Genomic DNA, 15,881 nt, shown 5'->3' with positions numbered 1-15,881 from the left:
AAGTTTCAAGTTAAGCAGATATGGTGATGCATATAAAAACGTAAAATAACAGTTGAGAGCAAATGGAACAATAGAGCATGATTATTGAAATTTAAAGGTCACAATACATAGGATTAGGACAAAGTCTGATTCTAGGAACAACAGGCTTATTTAAAGGAAATAACGGAAACAAGTGGGAATTCTACCGAGTCTGATAGTACAACAACATGAAAAGGTAAATGGAAAGAACTAAGGCTCCACTCCATCTGAACGGGGCTTGGTAGTCCTTTTCTCTCGAAGCGTCTTCATAATGCTCTGGAGCTCATCCGCCACCATCTGAATGACATACTGGCTGGTGCGGTCTCGGTGCGCTGGCATCTCCTCAAGCTTAGTGTTGACGTACTGAACCAAGGTCTCAAGTCTCGTAGTCATTTGCTCCTTGGGCTTCCCTTCATACTTTCGGCTGTCCGGGTACACGTTCTTTAGTCGGTCTATCAGTCGGTCGTACTTGCCCTGAAGCATGTCGAACTCGCACCTCAACTCAGCATACACGGAGAAAGCAATGGTGTCGTCCAGCCCAGAGGATGACGAGGAATGCGCCCTTTGCTGACAAACCAATAAAAGGAGTATTAATAATAAACTTACTTAACCTACTCTCTCGTATATTATCTATAACCTATACATATACCCTATAACCTATTTGGGCTGTCCAGGGACTCTAAACCGTAGCTCTGATACCAAAACCTGTCACACCCCCAACTTAAACAGCAAAGTAAATGAAACTATTACACCATTTAAAAATAAATAAACATAACCAAATCCAAGATCTTACAGTTTAGGGTTTGGAACAGCCCAACATTACCATCTATTACAACTGATTTTAAATATCGAGTCCTCTCACAAAACTACTATCTCTTATTCTACCTGAGCTCGAACATAAGCATCAGCATCACAGGTCTTACGGGCGGTATGCTTGAATCTAACCATAGCTGCTAGCTGTAATATCAGGGTAAAGCAAGAAGTGAGCCAAATGCTCAACAAGTGCTAATCAATACGATACAAAACATAAGTCGAGATATATATTAAAGAATGTCAATGAGAGGACATAACCAATGATATCGAGAGATAAAACTTTTGGGAGGTGGCATCATTTTGTTTTTATCAAAATAACTTCAAAATCATACTTTTAATCAAAATCATTTTATGACGCTACGGATTACAGCCGGTGATCAGCCGCGAAGTAATCCCGAACCTCCCTTGGTTCTACAACATTAATGGGAATCCCTAGGCAACTTTTAAGCCTAATATAAGTGTGGAAAAGACTCGCGTCTCAGTCTAGATCCACTATTCAAGAAAACATTTATCCCCCTTTGGGACTGAAAACCCACGTTTTATTTATTTCAAAAACTGATGCCGAAATATAACAAAATCTCTTTTAACAGAAACATTTTATCAAGATATTATAGATCTACTCGAAATACGGGAAATATGGCACTAAATTTCAGGGCCATGATCCACAAAACTATACTCTATTAGGGTAACTGAATGGTTTTCATATATCAAAGTTTGAACAAGGGAATTTAGCGAGGCAATTGGATATTATGAAGGGTAATGCCAAACTGGGCTTAAAACAATGGTTTCTCATCAAGGTTCAAGTGCTGGATCATCAAGAAGGTAAGCTTCATGAATACTAAGGGTGTTAAGGTATGAAGAAATGATCTTTAGCTCAGGATTTATCAGAATTGTCAAGCTTTAAGATAAGAAAGAGGGGTAATCAATGAGGAATCACTTTGATAAATATCTGGCTTTCAGGGTTCAAGGTAAGGTTCTATAGGGGTTCAAGTATCAGTATGAGATATCAATACTTAGGAATCATTAGCATGTTAATCAAGAGAATCAACCAAGAGTTGTAACTACCCTTTCTTTTATCATGGCATTCAAATTACTTTAAATTACTATCATGATAAGACTTTTGAACTACTTGCAATACGTACTCAAGGGTTCATGGCATTTCAAGGATAAACATAAGATACGCTTGACTTAAATATATATATATATATATCAAAATGACTCAGGATAGTTGCATCGATATAAATAAACTATTTACAGTGAATACAAAAGACAGGTTGAATCACTTGCCTTGAGAAAGGCTGGTCTGGTCTGACTGGTAGGAGCAACTGGAAGCTTCACTCGACCTTTATGGCAAGTTTTCCCTCGACTCGAGATCCTACATAAATAATAATAATAATCCTCATTATAATATATCCTCACCAACTTAACCTATTTACAACCCGAATTTAAACACGGATGGCACTTAGGCCTATATGCACTTAATTTATATTATAATTGCACACACATAGCCACATAATCACATATCATATATTAATACCAAATAACACCATATACACCATAATGCAACACTTGGCTTGGATGATCTCGACTCACAACTTAAGTCACTTGATCGCTAAACTAGACAAAGTCTTCTTATTTTTGGCTTCCTAACTCGATGTGCCTTTACTAAACTATCCAAGACCTATTGACCCTCACTTGGGCCTTTTTCTCTACTGACCTTATAATATCTTGAGTGTATTAGACACTCTTAAACTACAAGTTTTCCTTCAAAACTTTTACACAAGACTCTCATGACCTAAGGGCATCTCCCAAACTTAATGTGGCTCAAGGGCCTGGCTTGGGCCTTCTTGGGCCTAAGCTCAAAGTCCATGGTTCCCCTATTTTTCTGGGCAGAAAACGCCCTGACTTGAATTAACTTGTGACACATGGTTCTAACTCATATCCTATGATCTATGGCTGGAAAAACTTCTCTCACACTCCCTCTAACTAAGGCCCAACAGGGCCTAATGAGGGCCTACCCATGACATGGTCAAATCTCCCTATTTCTAAGTTGCAACAAAACTGTCCCCTGCAGGACAGATTTTGTTATTCTACTTGTGCACCTAACCAAATGACATTCAAACCTCCAACCAACACCTAAAACCTTTTATATACTCCCAATACTAACTTCTGGTGGCTTGGGCCTCAAAGTGCACATCAATGACATGGTCAAAACTCACTCTAAATCTCAGGGTACTAAACTGATTTTCTGCAGAAACTATGACTCTCCTTTCTCTAAGGTTTTTACTTGACAAACTCAACCACCAACAACCCAATACCCAAACCAAGACTTAGACATGGTGATCTACTGAAATAACTCCCTTATACTCAAAATAATCTTGGTGGAGATCATTCTCACCTAAGGTGCAATCATGGCAAAACAAAAGAAACCACATTTCACAACTCACAAATCATCAAGTTTTTGAAACAACAAGTTATGCATTTTTATAAAAGATATACACGAATTATTACCATGCATCAAGAAGCATTAATCAATATTAACTCCTTATTCCTACTGAAATTAAAGATTACTAATAAAATCCTTCCTAATGATCAAAATCTTCCAATATTTCAAGAGAAATTCACATGCATGCTTAACTTCGAGTTTTGTAAACCAAAACAACATATTTTCTAAATATATTCTAACATAAAATTGACATGCAAGCCTAGCATAAGCTCTAACTAGATGATCACTTAGCATGCAAAGAGTTTTATCAAATTTTCACTACAAGTTTCATGCCATTATCACATAAACATACAAAAATTGTACCAAGCAACAAGAATGATCTCTAGGACCATTCATTCGGCTCCCTTAAGGTCATGGCCGAATGAAATGGAAGGGAATGGCCATTTAACATCAAGAGTTTCTTTCTCAAGACTTGGCACTTCACCATTCCTTGTAGTCCTCTCAAAAACAACCTTAAATCTACAAAAATCAAGGTTGTATTTTGAGTTTCAACTAAAACCTTAACATGCAACTTTAAAACTGAAACTTTTTACTCAAAACTCCTTGGAATATATGTGATCATGGTATGGGAAGTAACATTTACTTGTGTAGAAGGTGGAAACTTGGTGGAGGAATGAAGAAAATGGGGAGGGGGTTGGTTTCGGCTGAAAAACCGAGAGAAGGAGGGGGAGGGCCGAGAGTGAGGGAGTGAGGAGGGTGGGAGGAGAAAGTGTGATGGTGAGTGGAGTGGATGATCATATCAATTGCTTGCTTTATGGTTTTTGATTTGGCAAATGTGAGTGGGAATGAGAATTGACAAGACTATCCCTCCACTTGTACTTGGTTCATTTTGCATGCAAGGGTAAAGAAGGAATTTGGCTAGAAAAATAAGAGTTAGTGGGGTTGGAATTGTCTCTTTAGCCCTTTGAATTGAATAGAGAAGGATTTGCATGCAAGGACAACCATGTAATTTTCTAATTATGACAACTAACATTTATAAAGATTTATTTTTATAAAATAAAATACAAGTTCAAAAATTATAAAATTTATACCATAAAATAACTTGGATTTTTAGAAATTTTATAAAACCACTTTTGAATTTTGTGAACAAAATAACTTTTAAAAAGATATTTATTCAAGGTTTAAAATATTCCTTATAAATCAAAAATAAAAGAAATAAATAAACTTTTGCTTTGAAAAAAATCATATACCATATAACGAAAGTTTAAGACGCAGAAATTCTCATTCACACAAACATACAATAGTTGAATATATTGTATGTTTCTGTGACTATTCAATCCAATGAGGATAATTGTGATAAATGCTGACCTGATAGTCTTTAATATACTAATAATCCCATGTTTGAAGTAATTGTTTATGTGGAAATCTTTTAACACAAGCAAATTCTGATATTGAGCTTGGTTAAAGTTTACTTTGTGTATCTTATTACTAAGTCAAAAACTAGAATAGTGCTTCTTATCTGTTAAGTTCTGATGTTAGTAAATCTGATGGATGTACTAAGTGCTGATAAGCCTCACTTATCAAAAGAAAAAGAAAGAAAAGAAATAAAAATCAGGTACTCCTTTGAGATCTAGAGTAAAAATGTGGAAGGGAAGACCCAAGTGCATTGCCGGTATTAAGTAATATGCATTATAAAAGCAAAAAAAAAATTTCTTGGTGACTTTTCACATTCTCTGATTACTGGAGAATTACTCTGATAACAGCTTAAATTCTGATAAGCAGTCGTGACTCACTTACACTGAGAAGCCACTGTAAAAAGGAATTTCAAAAGATGCAAAAAATGAGCACAAAACAGTTGAGGTGGACTCATGCATGAACTCATTCTATAGTAGACTTCAGAATAATAACAGTTTTTTAGCAAAGTTCTTAGTTATGCCTTATTTTTAAGATGTACTGAAGTGAATCAGACTTTACTCTTTATCTGATATTTAGCTTATTGCACACACTTACACTCCATATGAATGATGAAAATTACTGTGGTGATAAATGTTGTTTCAGATTAACAGTTTAAGTGTCAGTTGCATAAATTCTGAGGACAAGTTCTGATGGAAGTTCTGATGATTAAATTCTGATGAAACCATATCAGTATTTATGTGAAGAATTACAGAAATAAACATTCACTTTTCGAGTAAAAGAGCCATATTCTGATGACTTTTAAATTCTAATAATAATCAAGTTATGATGCTGACGTGGCAGTATTTATTTACTTGGTTTATTTTTAAGTCAATACTTGAACGGTTATATTTTTCAGAATATTGGATTATGTGAGATAAAGCAGTAATAATCATTTGTTTAGTGGGAACAGCTTTTTTAAAAACTGAACGTGCAATATAATCATTACTTATTTAACGTGCCCATTAACTTTTGCCTTAACTGCTGCATGTCTGACAGGTGTAAATGTCACACCCCCAACTTAAATAGCAAAATAATTATAGTTATTACATCATTTTAAAGAGTATTACACAACCAAAATCCAAGATCTTTACAGTTTAGGGTTTGAAACAGCCCAACTCTACCAACTATTACATCTGATTACAAATACCGAGTCCTCACACAACTATTATTACTTATTCTACCTGAGCTCGAACATAAGCGTCAGCATCACAGGTCTTACGGGCAGTCTGCTTGAATCTAACCATGGCTGCTAGCTGTAATATCAGGGTAAAGCAGGAAGTGAGCCAAAAGCTCAACAAGTGCAAACAATACAGCGCAAAGCATAAATCGAGATATACCTTTAGGAATGACAATGGAATGACATAATCAATGATAATCGAGAGATAAAACTTACGTGAGTTGGCATCATTTTGCTTGCATCAAAACAAATTTTAAAACCATTCTTAATCAAAATCATTTTATGACGCTACGGATTACAGCCGGTGATCAGCCGCGAAGTAATCCCGAACCTCGCTGGGCTCTAAAACATTATTGGGAATCCCTAGGCAACTTTTAAGCCTAATATAAGTGTGGAAAGGACTCGCGTCTCAGTCCAGATCCACCATTCAAGAAAACATTTGTCCCCCTTTGGGACTGAAAAATCCACGTTTTAATCATTTTAAAAACTGATGCCGATTTATGACAAAATCTCTTTCGACTGTAATTATTTTTATCAAGGGATTATAGATCAACTTGAAACACTGGAAATATGACACTAAATCTCAGGGCCATGATCTACTAGAATTTACTATATTAGGGTAATTGAGAGGTTTCCATAAACAAGAACTTAGACAAGGAAATTAAGCCAGGCTATTGGATAAGATGAAAGAGTAATGCCAAACTAGGCTTAAAGCAACGGTTGTAGACAAGATATAGGTATTAGAACATCAAAAGATAGGCATCACTGGTTCCAATAGGATAAAGGTGTTAAAATATAAAGAAAGCGATCGTCAGCTCAGTATATAACAGGGTATCAAGCTTTAGGGTAAGGATAGGGTTATCAAACAATCATGAATGTATTTAAGAAATGATTGGCTTTTAGGTATCAAGATAAAGTTTCTATCGAGGTTATTTCAAGAGTTGAATCAAAGCATCAGGGTGCAACATCAAGATTTCTCAGAGATCAATAGCATGATAAACAAAAGGATCAATAAGATATTATAACGCATCTCTAATTTATCATGGCATTAAACTATCATGAAAGACTTTTGAACTACTTGCAATATGTACTCGAGGGTTCATGGCATCTCTATGTAACTCAAAGATAAACAAAAGATACGCTTAATTTAAATACATCAAAATGACTCAGGATAATTGCATCGATATATATATGAACTGTTTACAACAGATACGAAGGTCAAGTTGAATCACTTGCCTTAAGATAGACTGGTCTGGTCTGACTGGTAGGAGCAACAACTGGAGCTTCACTCGACTTTTAAGGCAAGTTTTCCCTCGTCTCGAGATCCTACATAAATAATAATAATCCTCATTATAATATATTCTTTCCATCTTAACCTATTTACAACCCGAAATTAAACATGGATGGCACTTAGGCCTATACATACTTAATTCATATCCAACATTTATATTTTTAAATGTACACACGTAGCCACATAATCACATATCGTATATTAATACCAAATAACATCACATACACCATAACGCCACACTAGGCTCGGATGATCTCGACTCACCACTTAAATTACTTGGTCGCTAACTAAACGAAGTCTTCGAATTTGGGCTTCCTAACTCAATGTGCCTTTCCTAAATTATCCAAAACCTATTGACCCTCACTTGTGCCTTTTGCTCTACTGACCTTATACTATCTTACAACTATGGTGGTCGACCTAATACTCACTTCTAAGTGTCCTAAAACTATGTGATAAATGAAAGTGCTTACTGGTGCAAATTTCAGAATGGTAACTAAGGTTTCTTGAGTGCATTAGACACTCTTAAACTACAAGTTTTTCTTCAAAATTTTTACACAAGACTCTCCTGACCTAAGGGCATCTCATAAGCTTGATGTGGCTCAAAGGCCTGGCTTGGGCCTTCTTGGGCCTAAGCTAAAAGTCCAAGGTTCCCCTGTTTTTCTGGGCAGAAAATGCCCTGACTTGAATTAACTTGTGACACATGGTTCTAGCTCATATCCTATGAACTATGGTTGGAAAAACTTCTCTGACATACCCTCTAACTAAGGCCCAATTGGGCCTAATGAGGGCCTACCCATGACATGGCCAAATCTCCCTATTTCTAAGTTGCAACAAAACTGTCCCCTGCTGGACAGATTTTGTTATTCTACTTGTGCACCTAACCAAATGACATGCAAACCTCCAACCAACTCCTAAAACCTATTATATACTCTCCATACTAACTTCTGGTGGCTTGGGCCTCAAAGTGCACATCAATGACATGGTCAAAACTCACTCTAAACCTCAGGGTACTAAACTGATTTTTCTGCAGAAACTATAACTTCTCATTTTCCAAGATTTTGACTTGACAAACCCAATTATCAACAACTAAATACTTAAACCAAGACCTATACTTGGTATTCTACTGAACTTAACTCCCTTTTTCTCAAAATAACCTTAGTGAGATCATCCTTGCCTAAGGTGCAACTATGGCAAAACAAAGAGACTACTCTTAACAAATCGCAAATCTTCATGCCTTTGAGACAACAAGATATATATTTTTATAAAAGATAACCACAAATTATTACCATGCAACAAGAAGCATAAATCAATATTATCACATTATTCCTACTGAAATTAAAGCTCACTAACAAAATCTTTTCCAAATGATCAAAATATTACAACAAACTAAGAGAATTCCACATGCATGCATGCCTTCGGGTTTTTCAAACCAAACAACATATTTTCTACATATATTCCATCTTAAAATTGACATGCAAGCCTAGCATAAGGTACACCTAGATGATCACTTAGCATGCAAGGAGTTTTATCACATTTTCACCACAAAATTCAAGTCATTATCACATAAACATGCAAAAATTGAACAAAACAACAAGAATGATTTCAAGGACCATTCATTCGGCTCCCATATGGTCATGGCCGAATGAAATGGATGGAAATGGCCATTAAATCATCAAGAGTTTCCTTCTCAAGACTTGGCACTTATCCATTCATTGTAGTCCTCTCAAAAACAACCTTAAATCCATAAGAATCAAGATTGTATTTTGAGTTTCACTAAAACCTTTACATGCAACCCTTAAACTTAAACTTTCTACTCAAAACTCTTTGAAATATGAATGATCATGGTATGGGAGATAACATTTACTTGTATAAAGAGTAGAAGCTTGGTGGAGAAATGAAGAAAAATGGGGAGGGGTGGTTCTCGGCTAAAGGCCGAGAGTGAGAGAGAGAGAGCCGAGAGTGAGGGAGGAGGAGGGAGAGAAGAGTGAGTGTGGTGTGGGTGATGAGTAAAAATGATCATGACTTTGCTTGTCTTATGGTTTTTGTATTGGCAAAAGTGAGTGGAATTAGGAATTGACATGATTAGCCTTCCACTTGAACTTGGTTGAATTTGCATGCAAGGGTAAAGAAGGTATTTGGCTAGGAAATAAGAGTTAGTGGGGTGGTTATTGACTCTTTAGCCCTTTTGGAATGTATGGAAGGAATTTGCATGCAAGGATAACTATGTAATTTGCTAATTATATTTATAAAGATTTATTTTTATAAAATAAAACACAAGTTCAAAAATTATAAAATTTACACCATAAAATAACTTGGATTTTTAGAGACTTTATAAAATCATTTTCAAAATTTGTGTACAAAATGTCTTTTAAAAGAAAATTTTTCCAAAGCTTAGAATATTCCTTATAAATAAAAAAATAAAGAAATTAAATAAATTCTTGCTTTGAAAAATCATATACTACCCAAAGAAAATTTATAATGCAGAAATTTTCACTCACACAAACGTACAAGCATTGAATATATTTTTATTTAACTTAATATTATTCACAAATAATATTACATAAAATGCCGGTCGTAACATCCTCTCCCCCTTAAGGGATTCTGTCCCCAGAATCTAAGAGAACAGATGAGGATACCGGGAACGCATATCAGACTCTAACTCCCAAGTCGACTCTTCGACCTTAGGGTTCCTCCAAAGTACTTTCACTAACTTTACTGATTTATTTCTAAGACTCTTTACTTGCCAGTCGAGTACTTTAACCGGTTGCTCCACAAATGACAGGTCTGCCTGAATTTCTACAGGTTCATATTCTATCACATGGCTAGCGTCAGGATTGTACTTCTTAAGCAACGACACATGGAACACATTATGCACATGCTGGTACTGAGGTGGTAAGGCCAACTCGTAGGCCACCTTTCCTACTTGACTCAAAATCTCAAAAGGACCTACGTATCTAGGTGCTAACTTTCTTTTCTTGCCAAATCTTATCAACCCTTTCCTAGGTGACACTTTTAGCAACACAGCTTCGCCAATTTGGAATTGAACATCTTTACGCGCTGGATCCGCATACTTCCTCTGTCTATCTTGAGCAGCAAGTAACCTTTTCTGAATTAACTTGACTGAGTCATGCAACTGTTGTACCAATTCTGAGCCGAGAATTCTTCCTTCTCCTACTTCATCCCAACTTGTTGGTGATCTACATTTTCGCCCGTACAAAGCTTCATATGGTGGCATGCCGATACTGGAATGATAGCTGTTGTTATATGAAAATTCAATTAATGGCAGGTGGTCGTCCCAGCTTCCAGCAAAATCGATTGCACAACTGCGCAACATGTCTTCAATTGTTTGAATTGTTCTTTCACTCTGGCCATCAGTCTGCGGGTGATACGCCGTACTCATATTCAACTTCGTGCCAAGACATTCCTGGAATTGCTTCCAGAATCTTGAGTTAAATCGGGGATCTCTGTCTGAAACTATTGATACAGGTACTCCATGCCTTAATACGATTTCGTGCACATACAGATGAACCAACTTGTCCAGTGACGACTTCTCATTTATTGGAAGGAAATGCGCCGACTTCGTAAGACGATCAATTATAACCCATATTGTGTCATGTCCGGACTTTGTTCGTGGTAGTCCTACTATAAAGTCCATAGCGATGTTTTCCCATTTCCATTCTGGAATCTTCAGGGGCTGAATTAATCCGCTTGGTCGTTGATGTTCTGCCTTTACTTTCTGACAGGTATAGCACTTCGCAACCCATTCTGCTACGTCTCTTTTCATATTTGGCCACCAAAAGTTCTTCTTTAAGTCTTGATACATCTTGGTGCTTCCCGGGTGGATTGAAAATTTCGAATGGTGGGCTTCATGGAGGATCTCATTCTTTAATTCAGATGCATGGGGAATCCATATTCTGGATGAAAACCTTAGTATTCCTTGCTCATCCTTTTTAGTATTAATCTCTTCTCCAGATAACTGATTTTTCTCTTTTTCCATTACTTCCTCTTGACACTTCTTTATCTTTTCCCATTAGTGTTGGCTGAAAGGTCATTGTATGACAAACTTCTTTGACTTTCCCATAAGCACAAAGTTCCAGTTCAAATTTTCCGATTTCTTCAGATAACTCTTTTGATGTTATCATTGCATTCAATCTTTCCTTCCGACTCAGCGCATCGGCCACTACGTTCGCCTTTCCAGGATGGTAATTTATCGAACAGTCATAGTCCTTAATCAATTCCAGCCATCTCCTCTGCCTCATATTGAGCTCTTTCTGAGTAAAAATGTACTTTAAGCTCTTGTGATCCGTGTAGATTTCACACTTTTCTCCATAGAGATAGTGTCTCCAAATCTTGAGTGCGAACACTATGGCGGCTAGTTCCAAGTCATGCGTCGGATACTTTAACTCGTGCGGCTTCAACTGTCTTGACGCATATGCTATTACCTTACTGTGTTGCATCAACACACAACCCAAACCCTTATGTGAAGCGTCGCTGAATATTACAAAATTCCCTTGATCATCTGGAAGTACTAACACCGGAGCTGTTACCAACTTTTGTTTTAACTCTTGAAAGCTATTTTCACATTCTGCACTCCATTCAAACTTTTGATTCTTTCTGGTTAACTTGGTCAATGGTGTGGCGATCTTCGAGAAATCCTTGACGAATCTTCTATAGTATCCGGCCAATCCTAGAAAACTTCGCACTTCCGTAGGAGTCCTTGGCCTCTCCCAACTCATAACTGCATCAATCTTCGCCGGATCCACTTTAATTCCATCATTTCCAATAACATGCCCCAAAAATTGAACTTCCTTTAACCAAAACTCACATTTGGTAAACTTGGCATACAACTTCTCTTGTCGGAGTATCTCCAATGCTATCCAGAGATGCTGCATATGTTCTTCTTCCGATTTAGAATAAATAAGGATGTCATCAATAAATACCACGACAAATTTATCCAAATACTTCTTAAATACTCGATTCATCAGATCCATGAATGCGGCCGGAGCGTTGGTCAAACCAAACGGCATTACTAGGAATTCATAATGCCCATATCTGGTCCTAAATGCGGTCTTGGGAATATCTTCTTCCTTGATCTTTAATTGATGGTATCCCGATCTCAAGTCAATCTTCGAAAAACATTTTGCTCCCTTTAACTGATCAAAAAGGTCATCTATTCTTGGTAGCGGGTAGCGGTTCTTGATCGTTACTTTATTCAACTCCCGGTAATCTATGCATAGACGCATACTCCCATCTTTCTTCTTCACAAAGAGAACAGGTGCTCCCCATGGCGACGTACTTGGTCGTATCACTCCCTTATCCAATAATTCTTGTAGCTGGCTCGCCAACTCTTTCATTTCTGCTGGTGCCATCCTATACGGAGCCTTTGAAACTGGTTCCGTGCCTGGAGCAAGGTTGATCTCGAACTCAATTTGTCGATCTGGTGGTAAGCCTGGTAGTTCGTCGGGAAACACATCGGGAAACTCATTAACTACAGGAATATCTTCCATGCTGGGGCTGCCTCTCTCTGAATCCACTACATATGCTAGGAACGACTCACAACCTTTTCTAAGTAACTTCTTAGCCTGAATAATTGTAAGAAATAGTCGCTCTTGCCTCTGTCCCTTAAATACTACCTTCTCTCCACTCTTCGTCTTTAAATTCACTCTCTTGGTCTTACAATTTATCTGCGCGCTATTCTCTCCTAACCAATCCATTCCTAAGATTATATCAAACTCTCCCAGCTTGAAGAGTATCAAGTCGGCTGAGAACTTATATCCCGAAATATCAATCTCACATTTTGGACAAAATTGATTCACAGGAATCTTCTCTTGGTTCGCAATTACCACATTTACTACCTCACTCATAACCGTTTTATCACATTGGATCTTATCAACAAAAGATTCTGATATGAAAGATCTTGTGGCTCCCGAATCAATCAATACTTTGGCTTTGACATTATTGAGTAAAAGTGTACCTGCTATCACCTCAGAATTCTGAACAGCATCTTTCATCTTTAGGTCAAATGTCCTTGCTGTTGCTTGCGGGGTTGGTGCGGGTGGTGGAGGTAATGCCAATACCTCAGCTGGCACGCTTGCACTGGTACTTGCCACGTTCATCAGAGCTCTGACTGGTCCTGTTGCCTTACACTCCCTAGCCATGTGTCCAGTCTTCCCACATTTGTAGCACGTAACTCCTGGCTTCGGCATCTTGCACTCATTTGCCAAATGTCCCTTCTGATTGCACCTATAACAGGTCATACTCAGCTTATTGCATACTCCGGGGTGCCTTCTTCCACAGTGCTTGCATTCTGGCCTCTGGAACCTGTTTTCTCCAACTTGCCCTTGGCTTGCCTGATTGTTCCCTTTTGATTCTTGCCTTTTGCCCAAATTTCCTTTCCTTTGAAAATTTCCGCCCTTCTGGAAACCAATCCTCTTTACATTCCGATCTTGCGAATTTCCAGCTTCAGACTTTTCTCCATAAAATGGAACCTTCCTCTTCTTGTTATCCCTCTCTTTCCTTGACTGCATCCCATTATTCTCAATCAGAGCAGCTTTCTGTACTACTCCCGCATAAGTCTCAAGTTCAAACATAGCCACCCTATCTCTGATCCAAGGCTCCAATCCTTGCTGAAATTTCTTTGCTTTTTCTTCCTCAGTGCTGGTATATTTTGTCACAAACCTTGACAACTCAGTGAACTTCTTCTCATATTCCAGTACAGTCATGTTCCCTTGCTTTAACTCAAGAAATTTTAGCTCCATCTGATTCTGCATGTACTTAGGGTAATACTTGTCCAGAAATAACTTCTTAAATCTCTCCCAAGAAATCTGCTGAGTGACTTCCATAGCTTTTACTGATTCCCACCAATAAATGACTTCTCCCTTCAAGAAGTAAGTGGCATACAGCGTCTTCTGATCGTCCCCTAACTGTACCAACTCAAAAGTCCTTTCTATCTCCTTGATCCATGTGTTTGCTATCACTGGATCAGTGGTATCATGAAATACAGGTGGATTCACACTCTGAAAAACCTTGAAAGTGACAATTTGTCTTGGTGGTACTGGTGGTTCAGGTGGTTGATATGGCTCACGGTTATCTTGGTTTTCAATTCGTTGTTGAAGAGTTAGTTGTTGTTGAGCTATAGCATTGGTTTGCTGTTGCAAGGTTTCCAGTAGTTGAAGAATGTTTGGGTCTGTGGTGAAGGTGGTTGTTGGGTTCTTCTTTTTGGGAGGCATGATCCTGAAATAAGAGTTGTGTTATAACAAATATGAATGATAAAACGATTCGAGGGTATCGCATGGCATTCTTGTTTACATATGGGGTCACGTTTCCAAATTAAGCAGATATGATGATAAAAACATAAAATAACAGTTGAGAGCAAATGGAACAATAGCACATAATTATTGAAATTTTAAAGGTCACAGTACATAGGATTGGGACATAGTCTGATTCGAGAAATAACAGGCTTATTTAAAGGAAAGACGGAAACGACTGGGGATTCCATAGAGTCTGATAGTACAACAACATGAAAGGTAAATGGAAAGAACTAAGGCTCCACTCCATCTGAACGGGGCTTGGTAGACTTTTCCTCTCGAAGTGTCTTCACAATGCTCTGGAGCTCATCCGCCACCATCTGAATGACATACTGGCTGGTACGGTCCCGGTGTGCTGGCATCTCCTCAAGCTTAGTGTTAACGTACCGAACCAAGGTCTCAAGTCTCGCAATCATCTGCTCCTTGGGCTTCCCTTCGTAGTTTCGGCTGTCCGGATACACGTTCTTCAGTCGGTCTATCAGTCGGTCGTACTTGCCCTGAAGCATGTCGAACTCGCGCCTCAACTCAGCATACACGGAGAAAGCAATAGTGTCGTCCGACCCAGAGGATGACGAGGAATGCGCCCTTTGCTGACAACCAATAAGAGGAGTATTAATAATAATTTACTTTACCTACTCTCTCGCATAGTATCTATAACCTACTCACAAGTCCTATAACCTATTTGGGCTGTTCAGGGACTCTAAACCGTAGCTCTGATACCAAAACCTGTCACACCCCCAACTTAAATAGCAAAATAATTATAGTTATTACATCATTTTAAAGAGTATTACACAACCAAAATCCAAGATCTTTACAGTTTAGGGTTTGAAACAGCCCAACTCTACCAACTATTACATCTGATTACAAATACCGAGTCCTCACACAACTATTATTACTTATTCTACCTGAGCTCGAACATAAGCGTCAGCATCACAGGTCTTACGGGCAGTCTGCTTGAATCTAACCATGGCTGCTAGCTGTAATATCAGGGTAAAGCAGGAAGTGAGCCAAAAGCTCAACAAGTGCAAACAATACAGCGCAAAGCATAAATCGAGATATACCTTTAGGAATGACAATGGAATGACATAATCAATGATAATCGAGAGATAAAACTTACGTGAGTTGGCATCATTTTGCTTGCATCAAAACAAATTTTAAAACCATTCTTAATCAAAATCATTTTATGACGCTACGGATTACAGCCGGTGATCAGCCGCGAAGTAATCCCGAACCTCGCTGGGCTCTAAAACATTATTGGGAATCCCTAGGCAACTTTTAAGCCTAATATAAGTGTGGAAAGGACTCGCGTCTCAGTCCAGATCCACCATTCAAGAAAACATTTGTCCCCCTTTGGGACTGAAAAATCCACGTTTT

This window comes from Apium graveolens, chromosome 5 (genome assembly GCF_009905375.1).
Source record: "Apium graveolens cultivar Ventura chromosome 5, ASM990537v1, whole genome shotgun sequence".
Classification (NCBI taxonomy): domain Eukaryota; kingdom Viridiplantae; phylum Streptophyta; class Magnoliopsida; order Apiales; family Apiaceae; genus Apium; species Apium graveolens.
This window is presented reverse-complemented; position numbering follows the sequence as displayed.